Source organism: Temnothorax longispinosus, chromosome 9, assembly GCF_030848805.1.
Source record: "Temnothorax longispinosus isolate EJ_2023e chromosome 9, Tlon_JGU_v1, whole genome shotgun sequence".
Classification (NCBI taxonomy): domain Eukaryota; kingdom Metazoa; phylum Arthropoda; class Insecta; order Hymenoptera; family Formicidae; genus Temnothorax; species Temnothorax longispinosus.
Genome location: NC_092366.1, coordinates 19,678,692 through 19,693,866, shown reverse-complemented (window position 1 = coordinate 19,693,866; position 15,175 = coordinate 19,678,692).

Below are 15,175 nucleotides of genomic sequence, written 5' to 3'. Positions count from 1 at the left end.
CTATGAAAATTATATACCAGACACGCATAAGATTTTTGTAGTTGTATATCTAATTAATAGCATAAGAATATCATAGAGTAAAACATTTTTCATGGACGCATTGCTTGGTTAGATATTATTTAACTATTTGTTCGTCTATTAGTAATTAATTATTTATGTTGTATTATTATATTACACATAAGAAACCAATAGATAAGATGAACTGAATAATAAAAATCGATATCGAACTCTATGCAAATCTTTATATTAATCTGTTTTAATATTTACAATACGAAGACTATCGGTGACTTGAATATTTTCCTACTATAAGGACTTTAATTGTGCGATTTTAATTAAATTATCGGAATATATTATTGCATAATGATCGTAGAAATTGTATTTAGCGTTCGCGAAGGATGTCTTTAGTATTGAAAAGTAGTAAAAATTGATAAAATTAACTCAATGTATTATATATACGTTAAATACGATATTACGCATATCTCACCGGTATCAAGCTGCCCGTTAACTGATTGCGAGATTTTTAATTTACATCGCCGTCTATTTCGCGCAGAATTGTGATCGCTTAAATCCGGATATGCCGCGTTCCGCCCTCTTCCACTGCGTTTAGTTTATCGCGTATCGAGAGTACGCGGTATCTCCCTTTCGAGGTTGTTCAAACGTTAATTTTTAAATATCGCGTTTCCACCGAAGCGAAGGGAAACAAGATTTATACTATGATTTACGTCAGTGTGGCATAGCTCATCTATTAGCCGTCAGTATACGTGTGCCTGGCGCGTATCGCAAGATTTACATTAAACCGCCGTAATAAAGAATGCAATATCGGCGAATAATATTTTTCATGGGAGAGATATTCGCGCAGCGAGAGACCGCTTATCATCGGATATGAAACAATTTAGCAATTTCCAATGTGAAAAATTACATGTTGGTCTGTGGTTTTTTGTTAATCGGCTATCGACAATCGATTTATGAAATTTGAAAAATGCGAACACATTGCAGCAGCTTTTCATTTCGCATGAAGCGTGGCTCGAACGACTATCTCTATAGACGACACCGAACATCCTGATATTAATTGCATCTTGTCGGTTTTGTATACTCGTAGTCTTTCCTTTTCGCGAGTTGGATCAGGAAATAGTTTTCCCGAGTAAAAAAAAAAAAAAAAAAAACGTCGAGAAACGTTCGACGAAAAATTTGAATTTATGCTGTTTCCTGCTGATGTATAGGATATGTCCATGGATCCGGACATATCCGTGCGTGGAAAACATGAGAGGATCGAGCAGGCGACCGACGCGATCTTTTATTTTTTAATTTCGTCTGCATTTCCACATCGTACCATTTTCGTGAGAATATCAAGCCTGTGCTTTTGTCACACCGACCCCCGGCGAAGCTCGCAGAAATATTTATCGCTTCGGGATAAAAGAGAATATCACGATGCGCGGCCGGGAGAGAATAATGACGCTATTTTTGCATTTGCATAGTGCGCTTTTATTTACAGAGTTGAGCTCGCGTGACCGCGGAAAATGTCCCATCGAGAACCAAAAACCCATATCTGTTTTCTAATAAAACCTTGTTCCGTTTCAACGCTGAAAGCGCCAGCATTTTTGCCCTGACTACAGTGTTTTCCGTAATCTGCGAGACGCGGGAAAAAAACGCTGCATCGTAGATCGATCTTAACCCGTCAATTTCACACGCAGCCGCTATATACTTAATCATTAAACATGAGTCCGTAAAAACTTAAACTTTAAATTAAATAACAAGTTACGATGTATTTTGACTATGTATTTCGACTTGCAGTTTCTTTTCTGCAGTTAAAATACACAGACTTCTTTCATTTTTAAAATTCGAGCAAGTATTGCATTCATGTGTAACGCTTATGATTTATTATCATTGCTAGTTCCTGTTTTATAAATATATTTTAGAAAAATTACATTAATTAATTAAGACGCAATCGATTTGCCTCTTTTGAGATGGTAGGATTAGTTGTGTAAACGATACATTGTTACTTGGAGGCTTGCCAAATGAAACACACTTAAATGTTTGCTATCTTAAGCGACGAATCATTATTCATACAATATATCTTGCAACGTCTCAAAGAAATGATCAAGTAGCTTCTATTTGTAGAAAATATTGTAAAAGAAATTATAAATTTTTTAGAGAAATATTTGTAGCTGTACTTAGTGCCTCGTTTCGTATAATTTTTAAATTTTGTAAATTAACTTTAATAATTTTTTAAGAATTAGACCAGGGGATTTAGGAGACATCAAATTGTCTCAAAAAAAAAATATCTTTTGCGTAGAATGGATCCGTCACTACCCGTGAATTGATATTTATTTCTATCTACGTTACATTTAAATATTATGGAATTAAAAACGATGTTTTATATACGTATTCGTGACGAGGGCTAAAGCTTCGCCTTTTGGTATAGAATGATTCCATTCATCACAATCAATCAACGCATCTTATTCTAAAGGGGGAACAAACCGCGCCCACAGTGCAGTCGATAATTTTAGCGTTGTACGGTAACAGGTGCACAGCAACAGCATTAGCGTTCCGCGGCAATAGATCTACGCCGAATCTCCGAAATAGAAGCATCCTCGACAGTTCGGCATCCGTTTCGGGTTTACGCCGAAGAGAGGCAACTGAATATACAGGCGGCGGGTCGCTTGCTCTTCGCGTCGGTCTCGAGTTACCGGCACCGGTTGGTCGCGAAAATGACGTCCGTCGTCTCCGCGAATCTCAGGACTCATTCTTGAGGCACAAAGAGACGGTAAGGCGGTAAACGCCTCACGTCCGTACGCGTTAAGATAAATTTACTCCGTTATGTTCTCGAAGATGCTCAAGTGAGAACGACGCGCGGTCTCGTCGCGGCTCTTTTACGCGGCTGATACCGAAATAGCGGAGAATGTCTTTCATTTTGCACTTTGCCGAGTATGCCACGGCGTGCTAATGGAATGCGAAAGCATTGCATTCGTACCGCGAGCACCGTTATTATCCGTGCGTTTGTTATTGCCGTTGCGCGCGCCCGGATCCGTCATACATAGTTTTTCATGCCTTTCGTGCCTGCGCTCGATACGCTGCTCATAATTAATTATAATGAAGTATATCTTTTGCAACTGTGCGGAACTTGGATTCGAATTGTAAAATTGTGGTAATAAGAGTAATACACCCAACTCTCTTTTCACGCGATAGATATACGTTCCACGTAAGAAGAAATCGCGTTATTTGGAAAAATCGCGTAAAAAATTGATCACCTCTATCAAGTTAGCCCCCCCACCATCGCAAAAAAAATCCGGACCTATTAAAAAATTTAGTGCTATTTATGTGCATGCTAATTTGTTGCTCTAGTCCGGATTGCTCGTTCGAGTGTCGGTGCGAGAATGATAACGCGGCGACATTGTGTACGCGGCGCGGCACCGTGCATCATAACGTAAACAACAAGGTCGCTCGTTTGAATTTTGTTACCGTTACCAAATATTTAACGCTTTCTCGCATACTTACGATATTTCGTTCCTTAGATTAATATATGCGATATTATCACGCTCATTCTCCCATCGCGTAATATATATATCTATTGCTTATTTGAAGAATACAGTTTACTTTCGTTTTAATCTCGCATGATTTTAATAAATTAAGAATTATACGATTAAATAATATTGTGTGTAAATTAAGAAAGTGAAATTAAACCATCGCAAAAAAAGTGGTGATTTCTTTATTAAAATTGCAATTTTATGCCTTCAAAAATGTAAAAATTTGAAAAGAAATAATAACGATAAAACAACTTCCATTTTCCGATCATGCAAAACAAAGATAAGTTTTATTTGTTCTGTATCTTCCTTATTCAGGGAGGGGGAAGGTATCGATCGAGATCGGGTGCGGACTAGAGTATTTATTTGACTGACTGACTCGTTATACATCGAAGTGCCGGCGTCGCTCCGGCTCTCCCTTGCACTCTCCCATCCGCGCTCTCACACATGTACATACACCACATTGTTTATTATTAAATCTAAATTTATCATTAAAACTAATTCTTTTCAATGATTAATTAACTATTTGAATTTTTAATAAAACAAACGATTAAATAATTTTCTACATGAAAGATTTTCTATTAGTAATCAAATTGTCGTTGCTAATAGCTATAGTGCACGTTAGTATTTGCACATAAGAAACCAATAGGACAGAATCAGCTAACCGATAAAAATTGATATCACTTTAGCTGTAAAAATCAATAATAGATAACAAATCGGTAAATTATAATCAACGGTTAGAGACCGCGTCCCGAGTACAGTAGTTCATAATTTCGTATATACTCTTTCCTACCGGTGGCGCATTTTTACGAACCGGTTGGTCACTTTTTTCTGATTGAAAAATTTCCATTAATTGATTTATTAGGAAATAAAATTAAGGTCTGTCATATACGACAGATTTAAAAAAAATTTCAAAAAATTACGTAAAAAGAATTGCGTAAAAAAACATTAAAAATCGAGTAAAAAGAGAATTGGATGTAATAATAACTGATATTTGAAAATAATATTTAATATTTTATTGAAAATAGTATGTTATACCTATATATGAGCGCTGGTAACGACATATAAAGTGAAACACACGTACCGATATCGAAATGGATATCGAAATACATAATGTTATATATACATATGCTTATTAAGTTATCTATCTAAAATTTAAATTTACCAAGGTATGCAATTATTTGCACGAGATACGAGGCAAAATGAAGTGCTTTCTCCAAAAGATAGCTCGTCGCGTGACGTACGTACTCTCTCCATACGTGTTTTCGACACTTCCGCGATCGAGAGACGCGACCTCGAACTGCTAGCTGCATGACGTTTAACTGTCCGGTAAATACAACGTGTGTAATTTTAGAACCGAGATACCAAACGCAGTGTCGAGTTGCTAAGCTAAACGATCGTACGGGCCGTAAACCCTTTTTCATACGATCGCGGAAGCGATGGTGTAACGATTTGTCGTAACCCCGATTTGGCGCATCGGGCATTGAACCTCGACGCGCCTATCTTCCGCATGGAGTTAGGCATTTCCACCGATCGGTACGCGCACTCAAAAGAAATAATTGTAACATTTAATTGAAAATCAGTTAAGGGAATTAATAATTAAATGTATTATTTGTGGTAATATTATTAATTATAATTGTATACAACACACATGTCATGCATTATGATTTTAATAATGGAGAAATATGTTTGACAACTTGCGTTCCATTTATCCACATTGCGGGAGATGGGTTACCAAAAATATTTCTTTAATTATTAAAATCCATTGTAAAATATGACGTTTACCATTTCGAACTATTTCCCGTATAAAGAATGTATTAGTATAATATTATTTTTGCGAATATGAAATATTTTTTTGCTGAATTCCCTGCCTTTGGTTCTTTTGTGAGAGACATTATGTAAAAAATTATATTAATATATATTATAATTAAATTACATTACGTGTCCTACATATAATACACGTTATTCAAGGAATCGCACAACTGATATTGAATTGCCAAGTCAAAGTTGTGAAATAATTTGTTCATATAAAGGAGAGCAATCCCCTTTTCTCTCCTTCTCTTCCCCTGTTTCTTATTCTGATATTTGTCTTCCGGGACAGATGTCGTAGATTGAGATGATTGAGAGTATTAAGAGGAGAAGATCATGGTACTGTTTTGACGCAGACGAGATTAAGTGCAAGAAAATGCAGCTGAAGAGAGTCGCGCGACAGTCGCTCGGAGTGTGGCACGTGGCATGGCACACTCCGACGGCCGCGGTCACGCGACACAGCATTGGGGAAGGTCAGCGTGGAGCGTGGAGGTAGGCGCGTTCGAGCTGCGAGCGCGTAGGTAGGCTCCGCTCCGCTCCGCGCTCGCCCACGGCGCTCACCGAGCGAAACGTGCGCGCTGCATGCAGTATCCACGCGCGCTTTAACGCGAGTACACTCCTGCTCGCGCGTATAATCCTGTTATCTGACTCCTGTTCTCGTCCCTGTCGTTCTTTCGTCGGAGGATGTAACTCCGTAACGCGCTCCGAAAAAAAGAACCAATACGAACGCGGTACGCTGCGTCCCGAGTATTAATCAACGAAGATAATAATGTGTCGTAGACAGTGTGATTAGATAAGGAATGTACGAGCGGTGACAGAGAGCGGTGGTTAGAATTTCTCGACGAGTTATGCAGTGACAATGTGTCGTGGTTACGTGGAGATGTTGTAATAGAATTGTTGCAGTTTGTGTCTTCTACTAGTGCGTGTGCCCTATTTATTATAAACTACTATTAGTTATTATTAATTATTATTAAATATATAATAATAAATAATAATAAAATATTCTATCTATTATAAATTGAAGTAGAATATTTTCTATAATTATTAATTATGAAATATTTTTTTAATAAATAGAATATTTTATATATGATCTATTAACAAATGATCGCAGCGAGCTATTGGATAAAACGTATTTAACCGTTCGGTGACTTTAATGCCTTCTCGCCTGCACATGATGGCTAATCCTTAACTACTTATTGCAAGAAGTAAGTTAAAGTAGTATACATATATTCTAGGTTAATCTCTTTCTCGATCTATTAATTCTGTGACATCTGAAACTAATTCGTCCGTAACGAGAAAACTTTATCGAACACCGGATGTCATCTTGCATTAGATATCTCCCTACAATTCTGACTCTTAAATTAAAACCATATTAAAGGAAAATTCAGTTGAGAATTTTAGGAATAATTTTTTTGCTTCTGTGACACTCGAAGATTATTGTTACACCAATAGTCTTATTAATGTCAAATTGATCCCATATTGATCGAGGGCGCAGACGGCGGGTGTCCGGTATAATGTGCCTCTCGCGCGAAACACACTCCATCCGAATAATCCCATTGTTCACGAACATCTCTACTAGGCTCTCGATCGACGTATCGAATCGATATTGTCCGAGCACTGTATTTCGTCCGACCGTATCGCCGCATCGTGCCGCGTAAATTTTGCCGGGACAATGTTGAACGCCCGGCTGTTGTCGTGAATGATTTATTGACGTGTCATCGTCTTGATTCGCGACGTACGTGCAACGGCAGCGTGTGTCGCCCTGTAAACTCTGCACACTGTAAACTCGTTTCTCCCCCTGTGCGTAACGAGAGTCGGCGCGAATGTTGCGCACATCGGTATGCAACGCGAGTGCACTCTTACTTGCGAATAGGTTGCATCGAGAAGCAACGCGACGCGAGAGAGACCGATCAACTCGACTTCAGGAATGTGTCGATGCCCGTAAATAAAAACCGAATGTCTAACTAAATCCAATTGAGAAATCTGTTATTGTGCCATTCGGGAATTCCGGTACATATCCTATACCTAGGTATAAAAAAGATTTTCTTTAATCTATATCAAAAGATCCAAAATTAGAATTTTGCAGGTTATTTAATAGCAATTTGATTTGTTATAATTTTCGCATAATTAATTAATGATTTATAGACGTATGTATCAAAATATTTGAAATTGAACTGTGGGGTATTTAATACCGACTTGATTTGTTATAATTTTCGCGAGATTAATTAAAGATTTATAAATGTACAAGTAATTAAAATCTGACATCTTGTAAAATTATATATAGGCACATTAGGAGAAAAGTAATTACATTTAAAGGATAATTATTGCAAAAAATTTTTCAAGTGAAAGCAATTTAGGGAAAGATATTTAAATAATCATTATTTTAAAAATTCTATTAATAACATTATTGAAAATATACCGGCAGTTAAACATCAATATCTTGCAGCGGCATGAGCTACTGCACAAATTGCGATTACGTCAATCACGCAAACAATTACGCATGCGATACGTTGAACCCAAACGACATTTCTCGCACGATTGTTAAATTTTCACGTGCTTTTAATTGATACGCGATTGATAATTATATTTATTGGCATCGCGCGGCATTTGATCGATAATATTTTCACGTGCCGACATAGCGATATGCCGACGTTACAATACGCGCAATACAACGACATTCCGAGCGTCGCCGCATTGGAGCGCAACGCAATATTCCTGTTTAATCAGACATTTCAATATCGCGGATTATACACGGAGAGCATATATATTCGCGGACCAATCGCGGCGCGATTGGTCGAGTGGCCGATTTCGATTGAGGCCGTGTGTTCTTGCGGATCAGTTAGATCGATATCGCGAATGCTATCGTCACGGATTGCACGCTCTATCGTATAATTAAACGATCCGATCTGCACTAATTATGTACTCGAGTAACCGTTAAAATTACACTTGATTACTGATTATGATACTTTGTAGATATCAAGGGGGGAGCACCCTGTTTTTTCGTATTATCACAGTTTCATTCAGTAAAATCTAGATACGTAAAATGTACTTTTATTCATAGGTTTTAATCAGATCTGTGATTATTAATTTATCTTATAAATGCGTTATAGTTATTTCTTTTTCACATAAAAATGTTTTTTTTTAATATATAATATACATAATTATTACATATGCACAATTGGCGCATCAGTGTTCCTTAAATAATCTTAGTAAATGGATGTAAGATCGAATTATACCATAAATAAACTCTAGAATTTTTTTTTTTTTTCTATAAAATTATGAAGTCTTGATTGAAAACTGATTTTAATATAAACATTAATTTATTAGAGTACAAAGTTACTCATACATAAAATAATTTAGAATCGCTTTCGATATATAACGTAGTTTCTACCCTTCGTAAACAAACGCATTTGTTTCGCGTTGCTTTGTCACGCGTCGCGCATGTATAACGTTACGCTGTGTTAGACGCGAGCTTTACATTAAACCCGACGTCGCTTTTCCGGACCTCGGTGAGAAACGTAGTTTTCACGTGAAAGCTTTCAAATCCTGTTTAGATTTTGTCGTGACGACCGAGAGCTCGCACATATGCCTGGCCATTTAATTTGCGCGTGTGTGTATGGGATCTCGTTATGTGAGTGGCCCTCGGCTAACTTGCATCGTTAGCCGAGATTTTCGTGCGTGTAAAGGCCGCCACAAACAAACACGGAAATCCCCTCGTAAAGCCGATATTGCACAAAAGAGAAAATTAGTGGCGCCGTTTAATTTTCTGTAGTGCTATATTACGCGACAGGTCTGCCTGTAACAATAGATTGAAATAGTATCGTTCCCGCTGACAAATTAGTGAGAAGCGTTGCTGACTTGTTAATAAATGTTATAAATTGAACCATTTACGACTGCATTTAACCAACAAACTAACTTTATTAACAATAAAATGCATATTTTGTTATAATCACTTAATCACATAATAATCATAATAATCATATTCTAAAAGTAACTTATTCTTGTTAAACCGTGTTTAAATCTAAAAAATTTTGGATTTGCGAATCTTTAACCTCCGAGTTCCGTGCACGTTTGGATTTATTAAATCACTGGTAATAGTGGTAATCCAATTATCCCGGTTTTTGCAGTATGATTCTTGTATACCTATAATTTTGATAATTACTGTTCGATCAAATATTCGCACTTTTTGCGTATCTGAACGGTAACGTACACCATATTTGCCGAATGAAAAACTTTACGGTGGAGATTGCACGGAAATGAGATGAGTTGATTGGTATCCAGATGAGAGCGCAGTGCTGCTCGATCGATGCAACTTGAAACGATACATGCAGAATTAATTAGCCGTGTGAGTCTTCTTTCACAGTTAAATCAAGTTTATTCGATGTCCGTGCAACGTAATTTGCAAATTCAGAATTTTGTAAAATACTTTCACGCCCAACTCTTTAACATCCAAGTTAAATTCTTTATCACTTGACAATAATTATATATTAATGTAAAATATTAATGTTTGAAATTTTAATTTATTATTTGTGTAGGATGTTAATTAGTTAGCATTATTAACTCTGGCTTAATTAATAATTGCGAACTTTTCGTTTTAACGTAATGCTCATATAATGCTGCAGCGTTTCCTATAATATTTCCCCAGTAATAAATTAGCATTACCTATAATTGCAAAAATTGAACAAAAATTTAATTAATTTTTAAAACCGTCATGTGTACAGGAAATGAAACAAATGGTATATTCGTCTAGTTTATCAGGTCTTCGCTTAGTTCTTATCAGGCAGCGGAAGGTATATACTCCGTTATCGGCGCGCAGATTAACCCGCTGCCAGTGCAGCGGGCGCGCGAGAATGCATAATTCTCACGTCTGGGAATTTGTCCCGGCCGCTTTGTCTCCGCAATTATCGTGACGGTTATTACGCGCAGTCGTTCGTCACGGCAGTTATTATTTGGCAAGATAACGAGCTCGTTAATAACGTCATTCCGTTCGCGAGACGCGTACGAGTGGCCAGCGGTGCAGCCAGCGGCGATAATAGCGACGTTCGTTGCCGCGAGCGGACAGCCCGAGTGCGCTGGGGTGCAATCTCTTCTCCGGAGAGTCGCAAGTTCCTACTGTAGATCGGCTGCAAGCTGCAAGTTTCGCCGCGCCGACGAATACGAGCGCTTTCGGGCGGAATCTTGCCGCGCCGGTAGAATCCGTAAGGTAGTTTCCGGAACGCTTTCGACCTGCACATAATTTTGTGTCCAAGTTTCTCGTTAGCCGCCGTTTTGTGAGGACGCGCGGACGCGCGTTGATTATTCGGTAACGTTTTGCAGCACCGCTATACCTCTCACTGCATCCACTTTAATAATGGAATGACGTTGGCCGTCACTGAGTTATAATGCCGCATTACGATCTGAAAGTGTGTGCTACATACTCTCCGAGATTCCCTTCTCCCGTTTCTCTCATCGCTTGCTTTGTGAATTTAACAGCGAAAAAGTATTATTAAAAATTGTTTTAAATATGAGAAAATATTTGATTACATTTCCCTTTAATATATAAACTGAGAGTTAATTTAGTAATGGAATATTTTTGATGGGGAAAGAGAATGTTTATTGATTTTATAAGAAAATCCTCTTCCATGATCCACATTTCCTCTTTGTACCATTAATCTTTATTAAATCCTCTTTGTTCTCTTTACTTTATTTAGTAACGAGATGTTTCGCAAAATACCTCGTTCAACATGCGAGTTGCGTACTTCGTATATAGTATCATTTCGTAATACTTTTGCCAACATTAACATGAGTGAAGTTTCTGCGCTGAAACATCAGAACTCACATTTGTTGACCATACATTTTCTGCCATTACACTTTACGTCGCGCGGAGAGTGCTTATACTGTTCCTTTCACTCTGCTGCATATTCCAGCATGCAAACAACGCGACTGACATTTTTTATTTTATTTACAATCTTACGATGTAATCAATTATATCATCGAATTATTCAAAACAAGTTTTTTCCATTTATAAAATTGTACAGATTTTAATTTTTTCTTTACATTTTTTTAAATTATATCCGGCTATCAAGATATTAATCACTATAACTTTAACTTCGTATTTATTTGATGCTACAATACTATTTTTTCTTTAACTGTAAATAGTCAAGTATTACAACAACTAATTATTTCTAAACACTTTTAAATTGATAATTTATTATCAATCAAATATTTATTTAAAACTACCATATTTTATTTAAAAATTTTGTACAATCAAGCTTCGAAGAAATGCTTCAATCCACTATATATATATGTATATAACTTGATCTTGTTAAAGATCTCAAGAGATCCTGGGATGCTTTACATCAATTATTCAGTTTACAGTCAACGTAAACCTCGACACGATTTGAACGACAACTCGCTTTGCACTTGTCGCAGTTGTAGCCGAAAGTTGTGCCGAAAAGTTGTTACGCGTACAATCTATCAAGTTGACCCACGAACTCGAGACATGACTCCGTTTTATGACTTTCCATGAACACTCGTCATGCAAGCACGATTCGCGGCGCTAACCGTTTCTGAAATTGCTATTCTACCATAACAGCGCGCGCTCATCAAACGTAATTGCCATTATTAGGATTACATTGAAGTGGCCATTTAAAGATAAAGCAAAAAGTATTTCCGAAAAAATAGCAGTTATCTAATTATTTTATTGCTAAAGTAAAGTCTTGTATGCCGTAGAAAGAAAATTACATACCGAAACGCGATTTTAAAAGTGGAAAATAATTTTGATTAATTTTAATAATAACTTAGCTATTATAAATTTCATAAAAACAGATTTGTGAAAAGCCTTACAATGTTGGGAGATTGAGGGAAATTTGTTTCGTATTTTTGTTTTCCAATAAAACCGTGGCGTATCGCTGTTCAGCTATATCGAAACTTTCGGTTATACACGATACTCAAGCCGACTTATCGAAACGCAGCATTCGCGACGGAATGGATAACGAGGAGTGAATGGTCGAAACCATTCGATGCAAAGTCAACATGCTTCGAGGTTTACGTCAGCGGTACTCACCGTCGAGTTTTCCGCATTGTGTCGCGCGCCATTCCCCAACAATCGCGTCGTGTAATTTGCGACCGTCTCAGCTGACGCTCGATTACCGCGCTTGAATCGTGCTCGAACTAAACATTGTGCGATAGTATCGAGATAAATTAACGTGAATTTACGTGATTTAATTTTCGCAGCTGTGCGTTAGGAATATAATTACTTCCGAGCAACGTCAGTTTGCACAGTAGGTAAACAATAGCGTGGCTAGTGTTAATTGCAACATTTATTTTCTGTTAACAAAATAACAGAATTTTTTTTAATGCGAAGCATTTCTATAATCAAATTCTATATTGGCATTTTGCAGAAATGCATTTAAAATCCATGATTGATGCGCAGTCATGCACTGCAAATAATTTAAATACGATTATTGCGAGCAATTATTTACACTTTAGCAAGTAATGTAAAATAAGTAAAAGGAATAAATGAGTATTTGGGTCAAAATATAGATATAAGAAGCAATGAGGATTAACATTTCTTATATCTTTTACGTGACGTTATCGGTGAACCAGGCTTCCGGTATACTTCTTATCGGCGCCTTGCCTTGTCACGAGAGCGCACGTAGAATATATCTTACCGGATATATCTCGGCATCGCGTGACGATGCGATAATCATTATACTCGGCCGTTCCGGCCGCAATTATTCCGTGGCGTCCTGGAAAATTGGCCGGGCCATCGTTGTACGTCTCGTCGTTACTTCGTCGTTAGTTTGTCTCGAGACGATAGTTAACCGTTAGAGCGCATTTTACCACTGCCCGTTCACGCTTTCGCGATTTCATCTTGCCATCGTTTAGCCTTGCGCGTCGGGCGAGCGAGCGGTAGCTTGTAACGATCGTAATTTTTTCGAGCGGCTAATGTTACCATTAGCAAAAATAACGAGTCATCGAAAGGCCGCGATGCGAATCCCCTTGAGTCTTTGCGATTCTATGTATGTGTACGTGCGTAACGTTGTTAAGTTCACCGGAAAGCAACGCACAAAAATCTCTGTGGTGAAATAAAACTATTTTTTTACATTTACATAAATCTTTATGTAATTTTGTCTGATTATTAGAATTACAAATCGCAAAGAAATATGTACGAAAATTAACATGCCAAGTAATAATAACAACAAAAGCGTTTATTTATAAAACATATATTTTTAAAGAAATACAAAAGATATTTTATTACATATATACATATAACTACTGAAAATACAGAAATGAGAAAAATACAACTAGCGAAAATAATGCAAATATACTGAAATTTAAAAATAGTCTTAACATATAACGTTTTTAACTCTGAAATTTTTTATGTCGTAAGGGAGATGGTTCTACTCGTAATGATCTTGCACTTCGTATTTGCGAGGCGTACATACGTCTCGTGCACGTGCGCGCACGCCTCTCGATTACGAGTGCGAAAGGCGGGCGCGTCGGAATTTCATGCAGGTGCATCCACGGTACGTATACTGCGACACTAATTGAAGCAACGTCCCGGCGAGAGCGATAATCGGGGCCAATTAATTTGCCGCGAGTCACGACCCGCGGTGCTGCGTCGCCGCACGCACGAGGCTGCAGTATAGGTTCCGCGCTCGTTTTACAGCGCCTGCCGTTTCGCAGGTGGCTCAACGACGGCGTATATATGAGCTTTTGTGCGCATCGTCTGTTTACGGACCAAGTTCATCCGACCGGCGCAACACTCATCCGGGGCGCCGAGGTATCCGTGTGTGGCACTTATCGCATTCAACACCCGCTCGTATAGCTTAACATCGGTGATGCACCGTGATTAGAGAGAACGGCGGAATTTAACGATCTTATCGGCAACGCCCAGACAGAATGCGCGACGACCGTAATATGCTGGTATACAACACATATACGCATCGCTAGTTCTCGTACAACGCGAGTAATTAACCGTGCTATTTATTGAATATTCGATGATGTGAAAATCTTGTGGAGACTGCTGTGATAAAGAACGTAGTAAAAATTGTTAATAGACGGAATTTGCTTGAATTTCAGATATTATTTTTTATATTGCCCAAAAGAAATTGTAGAACCTTAGTTTTGGATAAATCAGAAATTAATATTGCGAAAATGTAATTAGAGATGAAAAATTTACTTCTTCAAATTAGGACGTTTTGTGAGCCTATACATTTTTTGCTATTATAGTTATTATTTATTTAGAAATATAGATATGTTACGCCTATTTCGCTCCAGTCAAGTCAGTGGAAAGTTAAAAGAGTCAAGTGCATCTGGCCGAAACGATTGCGCCAGATTTGTCTTAAACGATAGAGTCTCTCGTAGGATATTAGGATCTCCCGAAGAAAAGTTCCCGATATAACTTTTTACTACGGCAGCTGGCACAAGCGCTTGAAAAGTTTTCCGCGAAATGTTTGTCTTTAAGCGAAGTTATCGTTTGTTCTGTGATATCTACGCTGTGTAACGGAACATAAGTTTGCCGTAAAATCCGCTGATTTCATTTTTCCACATGTATAATCGTCTTATCAGCACATTATCCGTCTTCACTAACTCGTCAGATCATCCTTATTCCTCGGAAGTAAACATCGATTATACTTTCTAAAAAAAATTACAGACGTCAGTTACGACAAAAAAAAGAGATAACGTTAAAATATAATTAATTTTGGTTAAATTAACATTCTGAACGAGTAAAATTTCGAAATGCAAACGGGTTAAGATAGATTGCCCGCGACGGATATAGCGGAATCTTAATAAGAATCTCCAGGAATTCCCATGGTGGACTGGATAGAGTCAGTTCGGGCGTTATTTATCCTCGCTCG